We start from the raw sequence: 14,686 nt of genomic DNA on the forward strand, positions 1-14,686 counted from the left end.
AGTTCAGAAATTAGAGCTCAGTATTCAGAACCACAATTCCCAACCCGGAACTCAAAACTCAAAAATCAGAACTCAGTGTTGAGAACTAGAAACTCAGAACTCAGAATGCAGAATGCAGAACGAAGAATCCGTATTCAGAATCAGATTTCGCAACCCTCAATTCAGACCTCAGACATCAAAACGCAGAATTCAGAGATCCGGACTCAGAATTCAGAAGTTAGAACTCAGAACTCAGATTTTGGAACTCAGAAGGCAGGTTTCAAAACTCAGCAATCAGAAGTCTGAATTCAGAACTTATAATTTAGAACTCAGAACTCAGCTTTCAGAGCTCATAATACAGATCTCAGTGCTCAGAATTCTGAAGTCAGAACTCAGAACTCAGTATTCAATACAGAATTCAGAACTCAAAGCTCATCATTTCGAACTTAGGATTCAGAAGACAGAACTCAGAACTCTGTGATCACAATTCAGAATTCAGGACTCAGAAATCGGAACTCAGTAATCAATGCGGAATTCAGAACTCAGAAATCACAAGTCAGAATTCAGAACTCAGAACTCTTAATTCAGAACTCAGAAATTAGAACTCCAAATTCAGTATTCGAAATTGAGCACTCAGAATGTACAGCTTCAAACTCAAATCTCAGAATGCAGATATCAGAATACAGAACTCAGAATTCCCAAACTCGAATTCTGAATTCAGAATTCACAGCTTAGTGTTCAGAACTCAGAACGCAGAACTCAGAATTTCCAATTCAGAACTCAGCCCTTAGAACGTAGTACTCAGAACTCAGATGTTACAATTCAGACTTTAGAATGTAGCACTCAGAAATCAGAATCTGAATGCAGAACTCAGAATTCTAAATTCAGAACGCAGAGTTCAGAAATTAGAGCTCAGTATTCAGAACCACAATTCCCAACCCGGAACTCAAAACTCAAAAATCAGAACTCAGTGTTGAGAACTAGAAACTCAGAACTCAGCATGCAGAATGCAGAACGAAGAATCCGTATTCAGAATCAGATTTCGCAACCCTCAATTCAGACCTCAGACATCAAAACGCAGAATTCAGAGATCCGGACTCAGAATTCAGAAGTTAGAACTCAGAACTCAGATTTTGGAACTCAGAAGGCAGGTTTCAAAACTCAGCAATCAGAAGTCTGAACTCAGAACTTATAATTTAGAACTCAGAACTCAGCTTTCAGAGCTCATAATACAGATCTCAGTGCTCAGAATTCTGAAGTCAGAACTCAGAACTCAGTATTCAATACAGAATTCAGAACTCAAAGCTCATCATTTCGAACTTAGGATTCAGAAGACAGAACTCAGAACTCTGTGATCACAATTCAGAATTCAGGACTCAGAAATCGGAACTCAGTAATCAATGCGGAATTCAGAACTCAGAAATCACAAGTCAGAATTCAGAACTCAGAACTCTTAATTCAGAACTCAGAAATTAGAACTCCAAATTCAGTATTCGAAATTGAGCACTCAGAATGTACAGCTTCAAACTCAAATCTCAGAATGCAGATATCAGAATACAGAACTCAGAATTCCCAAACTCGAATTCTGAATTCAGAATTCACAGCTTAGTGTTCAGAACTCAGAACGCAGAACTCAGAATTTCCAATTCAGAACTCAGCCCTTAGAACGTAGTACTCAGAACTCAGATGTTACAATTCAGACTTTAGAATGTAGCACTCAGAAATCAGAATCTGAATGCAGAACTCAGAATTCTAAATTCAGAACGCAGAGTTCAGAAATTAGAGCTCAGTATTCAGAACCACAATTCCCAACCCGGAACTCAAAACTCAAAAATCAGAACTCAGTGTTGAGAACTAGAAACTCAGAACTCAGAATGCAGAATGCAGAACGAAGAATCCGTATTCAGAATCAGATTTCGCAACCCTCAATTCAGACCTCAGACATCAAAACGCAGAATTCAGAGATCCGGACTCAGAATTCAGAAGTTAGAACTCAGAACTCAGATTTTGGAACTCAGAAGGCAGGTTTCAAAACTCAGCAATCAGAAGTCTGAATTCAGAACTTATAATTTAGAACTCAGAACTCAGCTTTCAGAGCTCATAATACAGATCTCAGTGCTCAGAATTCTGAAGTCAGAACTCAGAACTCAGTATTCAATACAGAATTCAGAACTCAAAGCTCATCATTTCGAACTTAGGATTCAGAAGACAGAACTCAGAACTCTGTGATCACAATTCAGAATTCAGGACTCAGAAATCGGAACTCAGTAATCAATGCGGAATTCAGAACTCAGAAATCACAAGTCAGAATTCAGAACTCAGAACTCTTAATTCAGAACTCAGAAATTAGAACTCCAAATTCAGTATTCGAAATTGAGCACTCAGAATGTACAGCTTCAAACTCAAATCTCAGAATGCAGATATCAGAATACAGAACTCAGAATTCCCAAACTCGAATTCTGAATTCAGAATTCACAGCTTAGTGTTCAGAACTCAGAACGCAGAACTCAGAATTTCCAATTCAGAACTCAGCCCTTAGAACGTAGTACTCAGAACTCAGATGTTACAATTCAGACTTTAGAATGTAGCACTCAGAAATCAGAATCTGAATGCAGAACTCAGAATTCTAAATTCAGAACGCAGAGTTCAGAAATTAGAGCTCAGTATTCAGAACCACAATTCCCAACCCGGAACTCAAAACTCAAAAATCAGAACTCAGTGTTGAGAACTAGAAACTCAGAACTCAGAATGCAGAATGCAGAACGAAGAATCCGTATTCAGAATCAGATTTCGCAACCCTCAATTCAGACCTCAGACATCAAAACGCAGAATTCAGAGATCCGGACTCAGAATTCAGAAGTTAGAACTCAGAACTCAGATTTTGGAACTCAGAAGGCAGGTTTCAAAACTCAGCAATCAGAAGTCTGAATTCAGAACTTATAATTTAGAACTCAGAACTCAGCTTTCAGAGCTCATAATACAGATCTCAGTGCTCAGAATTCTGAAGTCAGAACTCAGAACTCAGTATTCAATACAGAATTCAGAACTCAAAGCTCATCATTTCGAACTTAGGATTCAGAAGACAGAACTCAGAACTCTGTGATCACAATTCAGAATTCAGGACTCAGAAATCGGAACTCAGTAATCAATGCGGAATTCAGAACTCAGAAATCACAAGTCAGAATTCAGAACTCAGAACTCTTAATTCAGAACTCAGAAATTAGAACTCCAAATTCAGTATTCGAAATTGAGCACTCAGAATGTACAGCTTCAAACTCAAATCTCAGAATGCAGATATCAGAATACAGAACTCAGAATTCCCAAACTCGAATTCTGAATTCAGAATTCACAGCTTAGTGCTCAGAACTCAGAACTCAGAACTCAGAACTCAGAATTTCCAATTCAGAACTCAGCCCTTAGAACGTAGTACTCAGAACTCAGATGTTACAATTCAGACTTTAGAATGTAGCACTCAGAAATCAGAATCTGAATGCAGAACTCAGAATTCTAAATTCAGAACGCAGAGTTCAGAAATTAGAGCTCAGTATTCAGAACCACAATTCCCAACCCGGAACTCAAAACTCAAAAATCAGAACTCAGTGTTGAGAACTAGAAACTCAGAACTCAGCATGCAGAATGCAGAACGAAGAATCCGTATTCAGAATCAGATTTCGCAACCCTCAATTCAGACCTCAGACATCAAAACGCAGAATTCAGAGATCCGGACTCAGAATTCAGAAGTTAGAACTCAGAATCAGATTTTGGAACTCAGAAGGCAGGTTTCAAAACTCAGCAATCAGAAGTCTGAATTCAGAGTTTATAATTTAGAACTCAGAACTCAGCTTTCAGAGCTCAAAATACAGATCTCAGTGCTCAGAATTCTGAAGTCAGAACTCAGAACTCAGTATTCAATACAGAATTCAGAACTCAAAGCTCATCATTTCGAACTTAGGATTCAGAAGACAGAACTCAGAACTCTGTGATCACAAGTCAGAATTCAGAACTCAGAAATCGGAACTCAGTAATCAATGCGGAATTCAGAACTCAGAAATCACAAGTCAGAATTCAGAACTCAGAACTCTTAATTCAGAACTCAGAAATTAGAACTCCAAATTCAGTATTCGAAATTGAGCACTCAGAATGTACAGCATCAAACTCAAATCTCAGAATGCAGATGTCAGAATACAGAACTCAGAATTCCCAAACTCGAATTCTGAATTCAGAATTCACAGCTTAGTGCTCAGAACTCAGAACTCAGAACTCAGAATTTCCAATTCAGAACTCAGCCCTTAGAACGTAGTACTCAGAACTCAGATGTTACAATTCAGACTTTAGAATGTAGCACTCAGAAATCAGAATCTGAATGCAGAACTCAGAATTCTAAATTCAGAACGCAGAGTTCAGAAATTAGAGCTCAGTATTCAGAACCACAATTCCCAACCCGGAACTCAAAACTCAAAAATCAGAACTCAGTGTTGAGAACTAGAAACTCAGAACTCAGCATGCAGAATGCAGAACGAAGAATCCGTATTCAGAATCAGATTTCGCAACCCTCAATTCAGACCTCAGACATCAAAACGCAGAATTCAGAGATCCGGACTCAGAATTCAGAAGTTAGAACTCAGAATCAGATTTTGGAACTCAGAAGGCAGGTTTCAAAACTCAGCAATCAGAAGTCTGAATTCAGAGTTTATAATTTAGAACTCAGAACTCAGCTTTCAGAGCTCAAAATACAGATCTCAGTGCTCAGAATTCTGAAGTCAGAACTCAGAACTCAGTATTCAATACAGAATTCAGAACTCAAAGCTCATCATTTCGAACTTAGGATTCAGAAGACAGAACTCAGAACTCTGTGATCACAAGTCAGAATTCAGAACTCAGAAATCGGAACTCAGTAATCAATGCGGAATTCAGAACTCAGAAATCACAAGTCAGAATTCAGAACTCAGAACTCTTAATTCAGAACTCAGAAATTAGAACTCCAAATTCAGTATTCGAAATTGAGCACTCAGAATGTACAGCTTCAAACTCAAATCTCAGAATGCAGATATCAGAATACAGAACTCAGAATTCCCAAACTCGAATTCTGAATTCAGAATTCACAGCTTAGTGTTCAGAACTCAGAACGCAGAACTCAGAATTTCCAATTCAGAACTCAGCCCTTAGAACGTAGTACTCAGAACTCAGATGTTACAATTCAGAATTTAGAATGTAGCACTCAGAAATCAGAATCTGAATGCAGAACTCAGAATTCTAAATTCAGAACGCAGAGTTCAGAAATTAGAGCTCAGTATTCAGAACCACAATTCCCAACCCGGAACTCAAAACTCAAAAATCAGAACTCAGTGTTGAGAACTAGAAACTCAGAACTCAGAATGCAGAATGCAGAACGAAGAATCCGTATTCAGAATCAGATTTCGCAACCCTCAATTCAGACCTCAGACATCAAAACGCAGAATTCAGAGATCCGGACTCAGAATTCAGAAGTTAGAACTCAGAACTCAGATTTTGGAACTCAGAAGGCAGGTTTCAAAACTCAGCAATCAGAAGTCTGAACTCAGAACTTATAATTTAGAACTCAGAACTCAGCTTTCAGAGCTCATAATACAGATCTCAGTGCTCAGAATTCTGAAGTCAGAACTCAGAACTCAGTATTCAATACAGAATTCAGAACTCAAAGCTCATCATTTCGAACTTAGGATTCAGAAGACAGAACTCAGAACTCTGTGATCACAATTCAGAATTCAGGACTCAGAAATCGGAACTCAGTAATCAATGCGGAATTCAGAACTCAGAAATCACAAGTCAGAATTCAGAACTCAGAACTCTTAATTCAGAACTCAGAAATTAGAACTCCAAATTCAGTATTCGAAATTGAGCACTCAGAATGTACAGCTTCAAACTCAAATCTCAGAATGCAGATATCAGAATACAGAACTCAGAATTCCCAAACTCGAATTCTGAATTCAGAATTCACAGCTTAGTGTTCAGAACTCAGAACGCAGAACTCAGAATTTCCAATTCAGAACTCAGCCCTTAGAACGTAGTACTCAGAACTCAGATGTTACAATTCAGACTTTAGAATGTAGCACTCAGAAATCAGAATCTGAATGCAGAACTCAGAATTCTAAATTCAGAACGCAGAGTTCAGAAATTAGAGCTCAGTATTCAGAACCACAATTCCCAACCCGGAACTCAAAACTCAAAAATCAGAACTCAGTGTTGAGAACTAGAAACTCAGAACTCAGAATGCAGAATGCAGAACGAAGAATCCGTATTCAGAATCAGATTTCGCAACCCTCAATTCAGACCTCAGACATCAAAACGCAGAATTCAGAGATCCGGACTCAGAATTCAGAAGTTAGAACTCAGAACTCAGATTTTGGAACTCAGAAGGCAGGTTTCAAAACTCAGCAATCAGAAGTCTGAATTCAGAACTTATAATTTAGAACTCAGAACTCAGCTTTCAGAGCTCATAATACAGATCTCAGTGCTCAGAATTCTGAAGTCAGAACTCAGAACTCAGTATTCAATACAGAATTCAGAACTCAAAGCTCATCATTTCGAACTTAGGATTCAGAAGACAGAACTCAGAACTCTGTGATCACAATTCAGAATTCAGGACTCAGAAATCGGAACTCAGTAATCAATGCGGAATTCAGAACTCAGAAATCACAAGTCAGAATTCAGAACTCAGAACTCTTAATTCAGAACTCAGAAATTAGAACTCCAAATTCAGTATTCGAAATTGAGCACTCAGAATGTACAGCTTCAAACTCAAATCTCAGAATGCAGATATCAGAATACAGAACTCAGAATTCCCAAACTCGAATTCTGAATTCAGAATTCACAGCTTAGTGTTCAGAACTCAGAACGCAGAACTCAGAATTTCCAATTCAGAACTCAGCCCTTAGAACGTAGTACTCAGAACTCAGATGTTACAATTCAGACTTTAGAATGTAGCACTCAGAAATCAGAATCTGAATGCAGAACTCAGAATTCTAAATTCAGAACGCAGAGTTCAGAAATTAGAGCTCAGTATTCAGAACCACAATTCCCAACCCGGAACTCAAAACTCAAAAATCAGAACTCAGTGTTGAGAACTAGAAACTCAGAACTCAGAATGCAGAATGCAGAACGAAGAATCCGTATTCAGAATCAGATTTCGCAACCCTCAATTCAGACCTCAGACATCAAAACGCAGAATTCAGAGATCCGGACTCAGAATTCAGAAGTTAGAACTCAGAACTCAGATTTTGGAACTCAGAAGGCAGGTTTCAAAACTCAGCAATCAGAAGTCTGAATTCAGAACTTATAATTTAGAACTCAGAACTCAGCTTTCAGAGCTCATAATACAGATCTCAGTGCTCAGAATTCTGAAGTCAGAACTCAGAACTCAGTATTCAATACAGAATTCAGAACTCAAAGCTCATCATTTCGAACTTAGGATTCAGAAGACAGAACTCAGAACTCTGTGATCACAATTCAGAATTCAGGACTCAGAAATCGGAACTCAGTAATCAATGCGGAATTCAGAACTCAGAAATCACAAGTCAGAATTCAGAACTCAGAACTCTTAATTCAGAACTCAGAAATTAGAACTCCAAATTCAGTATTCGAAATTGAGCACTCAGAATGTACAGCTTCAAACTCAAATCTCAGAATGCAGATATCAGAATACAGAACTCAGAATTCCCAAACTCGAATTCTGAATTCAGAATTCACAGCTTAGTGCTCAGAACTCAGAACTCAGAACTCAGAACTCAGAATTTCCAATTCAGAACTCAGCCCTTAGAACGTAGTACTCAGAACTCAGATGTTACAATTCAGACTTTAGAATGTAGCACTCAGAAATCAGAATCTGAATGCAGAACTCAGAATTCTAAATTCAGAACGCAGAGTTCAGAAATTAGAGCTCAGTATTCAGAACCACAATTCCCAACCCGGAACTCAAAACTCAAAAATCAGAACTCAGTGTTGAGAACTAGAAACTCAGAACTCAGCATGCAGAATGCAGAACGAAGAATCCGTATTCAGAATCAGATTTCGCAACCCTCAATTCAGACCTCAGACATCAAAACGCAGAATTCAGAGATCCGGACTCAGAATTCAGAAGTTAGAACTCAGAATCAGACTTTGGAACTCAGAAGGCAGGTTTCAAAACTCAGCAATCAGAAGTCTGAATTCAGAGTTTATAATTTAGAACTCAGAACTCAGCTTTCAGAGCTCAAAATACAGATCTCAGTGCTCAGAATTCTGAAGTCAGAACTCAGAACTCAGTATTCAATACAGAATTCAGAACTCAAAGCTCATCATTTCGAACTTAGGATTCAGAAGACAGAACTCAGAACTCTGTGATCACAAGTCAGAATTCAGAACTCAGAAATCGGAACTCAGTAATCAATGCGGAATTCAGAACTCAGAAATCACAAGTCAGAATTCAGAACTCAGAACTCTTAATTCAGAACTCAGAAATTAGAACTCCAAATTCAGTATTCGAAATTGAGCACTCAGAATGTACAGCATCAAACTCAAATCTCAGAATGCAGATGTCAGAATACAGAACTCAGAATTCCCAAACTCGAATTCTGAATTCAGAATTCACAGCTTAGTGCTCAGAACTCAGAACTCAGAACTCAGAATTTCCAATTCAGAACTCAGCCCTTAGAACGTAGTACTCAGAACTCAGATGTTACAATTCAGACTTTAGAATGTAGCACTCAGAAATCAGAATCTGAATGCAGAACTCAGAATTCTAAATTCAGAACGCAGAGTTCAGAAATTAGAGCTCAGTATTCAGAACCACAATTCCCAACCCGGAACTCAAAACTCAAAAATCAGAACTCAGTGTTGAGAACTAGAAACTCAGAACTCAGAATGCAGAATGCAGAACGAAGAATCCGTATTCAGAATCAGATTTCGCAACCCTCAATTCAGACCTCAGACATCAAAACGCAGAATTCAGAGATCCGGACTCAGAATTCAGAAGTTAGAACTCAGAACTCAGATTTTGGAACTCAGAAGGCAGGTTTCAAAACTCAGCAATCAGAAGTCTGAACTCAGAACTTATAATTTAGAACTCAGAACTCAGCTTTCAGAGCTCATAATACAGATCTCAGTGCTCAGAATTCTGAAGTCAGAACTCAGAACTCAGTATTCAATACAGAATTCAGAACTCAAAGCTCATCATTTCGAACTTAGGATTCAGAAGACAGAACTCAGAACTCTGTGATCACAATTCAGAATTCAGGACTCAGAAATCGGAACTCAGTAATCAATGCGGAATTCAGAACTCAGAAATCACAAGTCAGAATTCAGAACTCAGAACTCTTAATTCAGAACTCAGAAATTAGAACTCCAAATTCAGTATTCGAAATTGAGCACTCAGAATGTACAGCTTCAAACTCAAATCTCAGAATGCAGATATCAGAATACAGAACTCAGAATTCCCAAACTCGAATTCTGAATTCAGAATTCACAGCTTAGTGTTCAGAACTCAGAACGCAGAACTCAGAATTTCCAATTCAGAACTCAGCCCTTAGAACGTAGTACTCAGAACTCAGATGTTACAATTCAGAATTTAGAATGTAGCACTCAGAAATCAGAATCTGAATGCAGAACTCAGAATTCTAAATTCAGAACGCAGAGTTCAGAAATTAGAGCTCAGTATTCAGAACCACAATTCCCAACCCGGAACTCAAAACTCAAAAATCAGAACTCAGTGTTGAGAACTAGAAACTCAGAACTCAGAATGCAGAATGCAGAACGAAGAATCCGTATTCAGAATCAGATTTCGCAACCCTCAATTCAGACCTCAGACATCAAAACGCAGAATTCAGAGATCCGGACTCAGAATTCAGAAGTTAGAACTCAGAACTCAGATTTTGGAACTCAGAAGGCAGGTTTCAAAACTCAGCAATCAGAAGTCTGAATTCAGAACTTATAATTTAGAACTCAGAACTCAGCTTTCAGAGCTCATAATACAGATCTCAGTGCTCAGAATTCTGAAGTCAGAACTCAGAACTCAGTATTCAATACAGAATTCAGAACTCAAAGCTCATCATTTCGAACTTAGGATTCAGAAGACAGAACTCAGAACTCTGTGATCACAATTCAGAATTCAGGACTCAGAAATCGGAACTCAGTAATCAATGCGGAATTCAGAACTCAGAAATCACAAGTCAGAATTCAGAACTCAGAACTCTTAATTCAGAACTCAGAAATTAGAACTCCAAATTCAGTATTCGAAATTGAGCACTCAGAATGTACAGCTTCAAACTCAAATCTCAGAATGCAGATATCAGAATACAGAACTCAGAATTCCCAAACTCGAATTCTGAATTCAGAATTCACAGCTTAGTGTTCAGAACTCAGAACGCAGAACTCAGAATTTCCAATTCAGAACTCAGCCCTTAGAACGTAGTACTCAGAACTCAGATGTTACAATTCAGACTTTAGAATGTAGCACTCAGAAATCAGAATCTGAATGCAGAACTCAGAATTCTAAATTCAGAACGCAGAGTTCAGAAATTAGAGCTCAGTATTCAGAACCACAATTCCCAACCCGGAACTCAAAACTCAAAAATCAGAACTCAGTGTTGAGAACTAGAAACTCAGAACTCAGAATGCAGAATGCAGAACGAAGAATCCGTATTCAGAATCAGATTTCGCAACCCTCAATTCAGACCTCAGACATCAAAACGCAGAATTCAGAGATCCGGACTCAGAATTCAGAAGTTAGAACTCAGAACTCAGATTTTGGAACTCAGAAGGCAGGTTTCAAAACTCAGCAATCAGAAGTCTGAATTCAGAACTTATAATTTAGAACTCAGAACTCAGCTTTCAGAGCTCATAATACAGATCTCAGTGCTCAGAATTCTGAAGTCAGAACTCAGAACTCAGTATTCAATACAGAATTCAGAACTCAAAGCTCATCATTTCGAACTTAGGATTCAGAAGACAGAACTCAGAACTCTGTGATCACAATTCAGAATTCAGGACTCAGAAATCGGAACTCAGTAATCAATGCGGAATTCAGAACTCAGAAATCACAAGTCAGAATTCAGAACTCAGAACTCTTAATTCAGAACTCAGAAATTAGAACTCCAAATTCAGTATTCGAAATTGAGCACTCAGAATGTACAGCTTCAAACTCAAATCTCAGAATGCAGATATCAGAATACAGAACTCAGAATTCCCAAACTCGAATTCTGAATTCAGAATTCACAGCTTAGTGTTCAGAACTCAGAACGCAGAACTCAGAATTTCCAATTCAGAACTCAGCCCTTAGAACGTAGTACTCAGAACTCAGATGTTACAATTCAGAATTTAGAATGTAGCACTCAGAAATCAGAATCTGAATGCAGAACTCAGAATTCTAAATTCAGAACGCAGAGTTCAGAAATTAGAGCTCAGTATTCAGAACCACAATTCCCAACCCGGAACTCAAAACTCAAAAATCAGAACTCAGTGTTGAGAACTAGAAACTCAGAACTCAGCATGCAGAATGCAGAACGAAGAATCCGTATTCAGAATCAGATTTCGCAACCCTCAATTCAGACCTCAGACATCAAAACGCAGAATTCAGAGATCCGGACTCAGAATTCAGAAGTTAGAACTCAGAATCAGACTTTGGAACTCAGAAGGCAGGTTTCAAAACTCAGCAATCAGAAGTCTGAACTCAGAACTTATAATTTAGAACTCAGAACTCAGCTTTCAGAGCTCAAAATACAGATCTCAGTGCTCAGAATTCTGAAGTCAGAACTCAGAACTCAGTATTCAATACAGAATTCAGAACTCAAAGCTCATCATTTCGAACTTAGGATTCAGAAGACAGAACTCAGAACTCTGTGATCACAATTCAGAATTCAGGACTCAGAAATCGGAACTCAGTAATCAATGCGGAATTCAGAACTCAGAAATCACAAGTCAGAATTCAGAACTCAGAACTCTTAATTCAGAACTCAGAAATTAGAACTCCAAATTCAGTATTCGAAATTGAGCACTCAGAATGTACAGCTTCAAACTCAAATCTCAGAATGCAGATGTCAGAATACAGAACTCAGAATTCCCAAACTCGAATTCTGAATTCAGAATTCACAGCTTAGTGTTCAGAACTCAGAACTCAGAACTCAGAATTTCCAATTCAGAACTCAGCCCTTAGAACGTAGTACTCAGAACTCAGATGTTACAATTCAGACTTTAGAATGTAGCACTCAGAAATCAGAATCTGAATGCAGAACTCAGAATTCTAAATTCAGAACGCAGAGTTCAGAAATTAGAGCTCAGTATTCAGAACCACAATTCCCAACCCGGAACTCAAAACTCAAAAATCAGAACTCAGTGTTGAGAACTAGAAACTCAGAACTCAGAATGCAGAATGCAGAACGAAGAATCCGTATTCAGAATCAGATTTCGCAACCCTCAATTCAGACCTCAGACATCAAAACGCAGAATTCAGAGATCCGGACTCAGAATTCAGAAGTTAGAACTCAGAACTCAGATTTTGGAACTCAGAAGGCAGGTTTCAAAACTCAGCAATCAGAAGTCTGAACTCAGAACTTATAATTTAGAACTCAGAACTCAGCTTTCAGAGCTCATAATACAGATCTCAGTGCTCAGAATTCTGAAGTCAGAACTCAGAACTCAGTATTCAATACAGAATTCAGAACTCAAAGCTCATCATTTCGAACTTAGGATTCAGAAGACAGAACTCAGAACTCTGTGATCACAATTCAGAATTCAGGACTCAGAAATCGGAACTCAGTAATCAATGCGGAATTCAGAACTCAGAAATCACAAGTCAGAATTCAGAACTCAGAACTCTTAATTCAGAACTCAGAAATTAGAACTCCAAATTCAGTATTCGAAATTGAGCACTCAGAATGTACAGCTTCAAACTCAAATCTCAGAATGCAGATATCAGAATACAGAACTCAGAATTCCCAAACTCGAATTCTGAATTCAGAATTCACAGCTTAGTGTTCAGAACTCAGAACGCAGAACTCAGAATTTCCAATTCAGAACTCAGCCCTTAGAACGTAGTACTCAGAACTCAGATGTTACAATTCAGACTTTAGAATGTAGCACTCAGAAATCAGAATCTGAATGCAGAACTCAGAATTCTAAATTCAGAACGCAGAGTTCAGAAATTAGAGCTCAGTATTCAGAACCACAATTCCCAACCCGGAACTCAAAACTCAAAAATCAGAGCTCAGTGTTGAGAACTAGAAACTCAGAACTCAGAATGCAGAATGCAGAACGAAGAATCCGTATTCAGAATCAGATTTCGCAACCCTCAATTCAGACCTCAGACATCAAAACGCAGAATTCAGAGATCCGGACTCAGAATTCAGAAGTTAGAACTCAGAACTCAGATTTTGGAACTCAGAAGGCAGGTTTCAAAACTCAGCAATCAGAAGTCTGAATTCAGAACTTATAATTTAGAACTCAGAACTCAGCTTTCAGAGCTCATAATACAGATCTCAGTGCTCAGAATTCTGAAGTCAGAACTCAGAACTCAGTATTCAATACAGAATTCAGAACTCAAAGCTCATCATTTCGAACTTAGGATTCAGAAGACAGAACTCAGAACTCTGTGATCACAATTCAGAATTCAGGACTCAGAAATCGGAACTCAGTAATCAATGCGGAATTCAGAACTCAGAAATCACAAGTCAGAATTCAGAACTCAGAACTCTTAATTCAGAACTCAGAAATTAGAACTCCAAATTCAGTATTCGAAATTGAGCACTCAGAATGTACAGCTTCAAACTCAAATCTCAGAATGCAGATATCAGAATACAGAACTCAGAATTCCCAAACTCGAATTCTGAATTCAGAATTCACAGCTTAGTGTTCAGAACTCAGAACGCAGAACTCAGAATTTCCAATTCAGAACTCAGCCCTTAGAACGTAGTACTCAGAACTCAGATGTTACAATTCAGAATTTAGAATGTAGCACTCAGAAATCAGAATCTGAATGCAGAACTCAGAATTCTAAATTCAGAACGCAGAGTTCAGAAATTAGAGCTCAGTATTCAGAACCACAATTCCCAACCCGGAACTCAAAACTCAAAAATCAGAACTCAGTGTTGAGAACTAGAAACTCAGAACTCAGAATGCAGAATGCAGAACGAAGAATCCGTATTCAGAATCAGATTTCGCAACCCTCAATTCAGACCTCAGACATCAAAACGCAGAATTCAGAGATCCGGACTCAGAATTCAGAAGTTAGAACTCAGAACTCAGATTTTGGAACTCAGAAGGCAGGTTTCAAAACTCAGCAATCAGAAGTCTGAATTCAGAACTTATAATTTAGAACTCAGAACTCAGCTTTCAGAGCTCATAATACAGATCTCAGTGCTCAGAATTCTGAAGTCAGAACTCAGAACTCAGTATTCAATACAGAATTCAGAACTCAAAGCTCATCATTTCGAACTTAGGATTCAGAAGACAGAACTCAGAACTCTGTGATCACAATTCAGAATTCAGGACTCAGAAATCGGAACTCAGTAATCAATGCGGAATTCAGAACTCAGAAATCACAAGTCAGAATTCAGAACTCAGAACTCTTAATTCAGAACTCAGAAATTAGAACTCCAAATTCAGTATTCGAAATTGAGCACTCAGAATGTACAGCTTCAAACTCAAATCTCAGAATGCAGATATCAGAATACAGAACTCAGAATTCCCAAACTCGAATTCT

Source organism: Ochotona princeps, chromosome Y (assembly GCF_030435755.1).
Source record: "Ochotona princeps isolate mOchPri1 chromosome Y, mOchPri1.hap1, whole genome shotgun sequence".
Lineage (NCBI taxonomy): Eukaryota > Metazoa > Chordata > Mammalia > Lagomorpha > Ochotonidae > Ochotona > Ochotona princeps.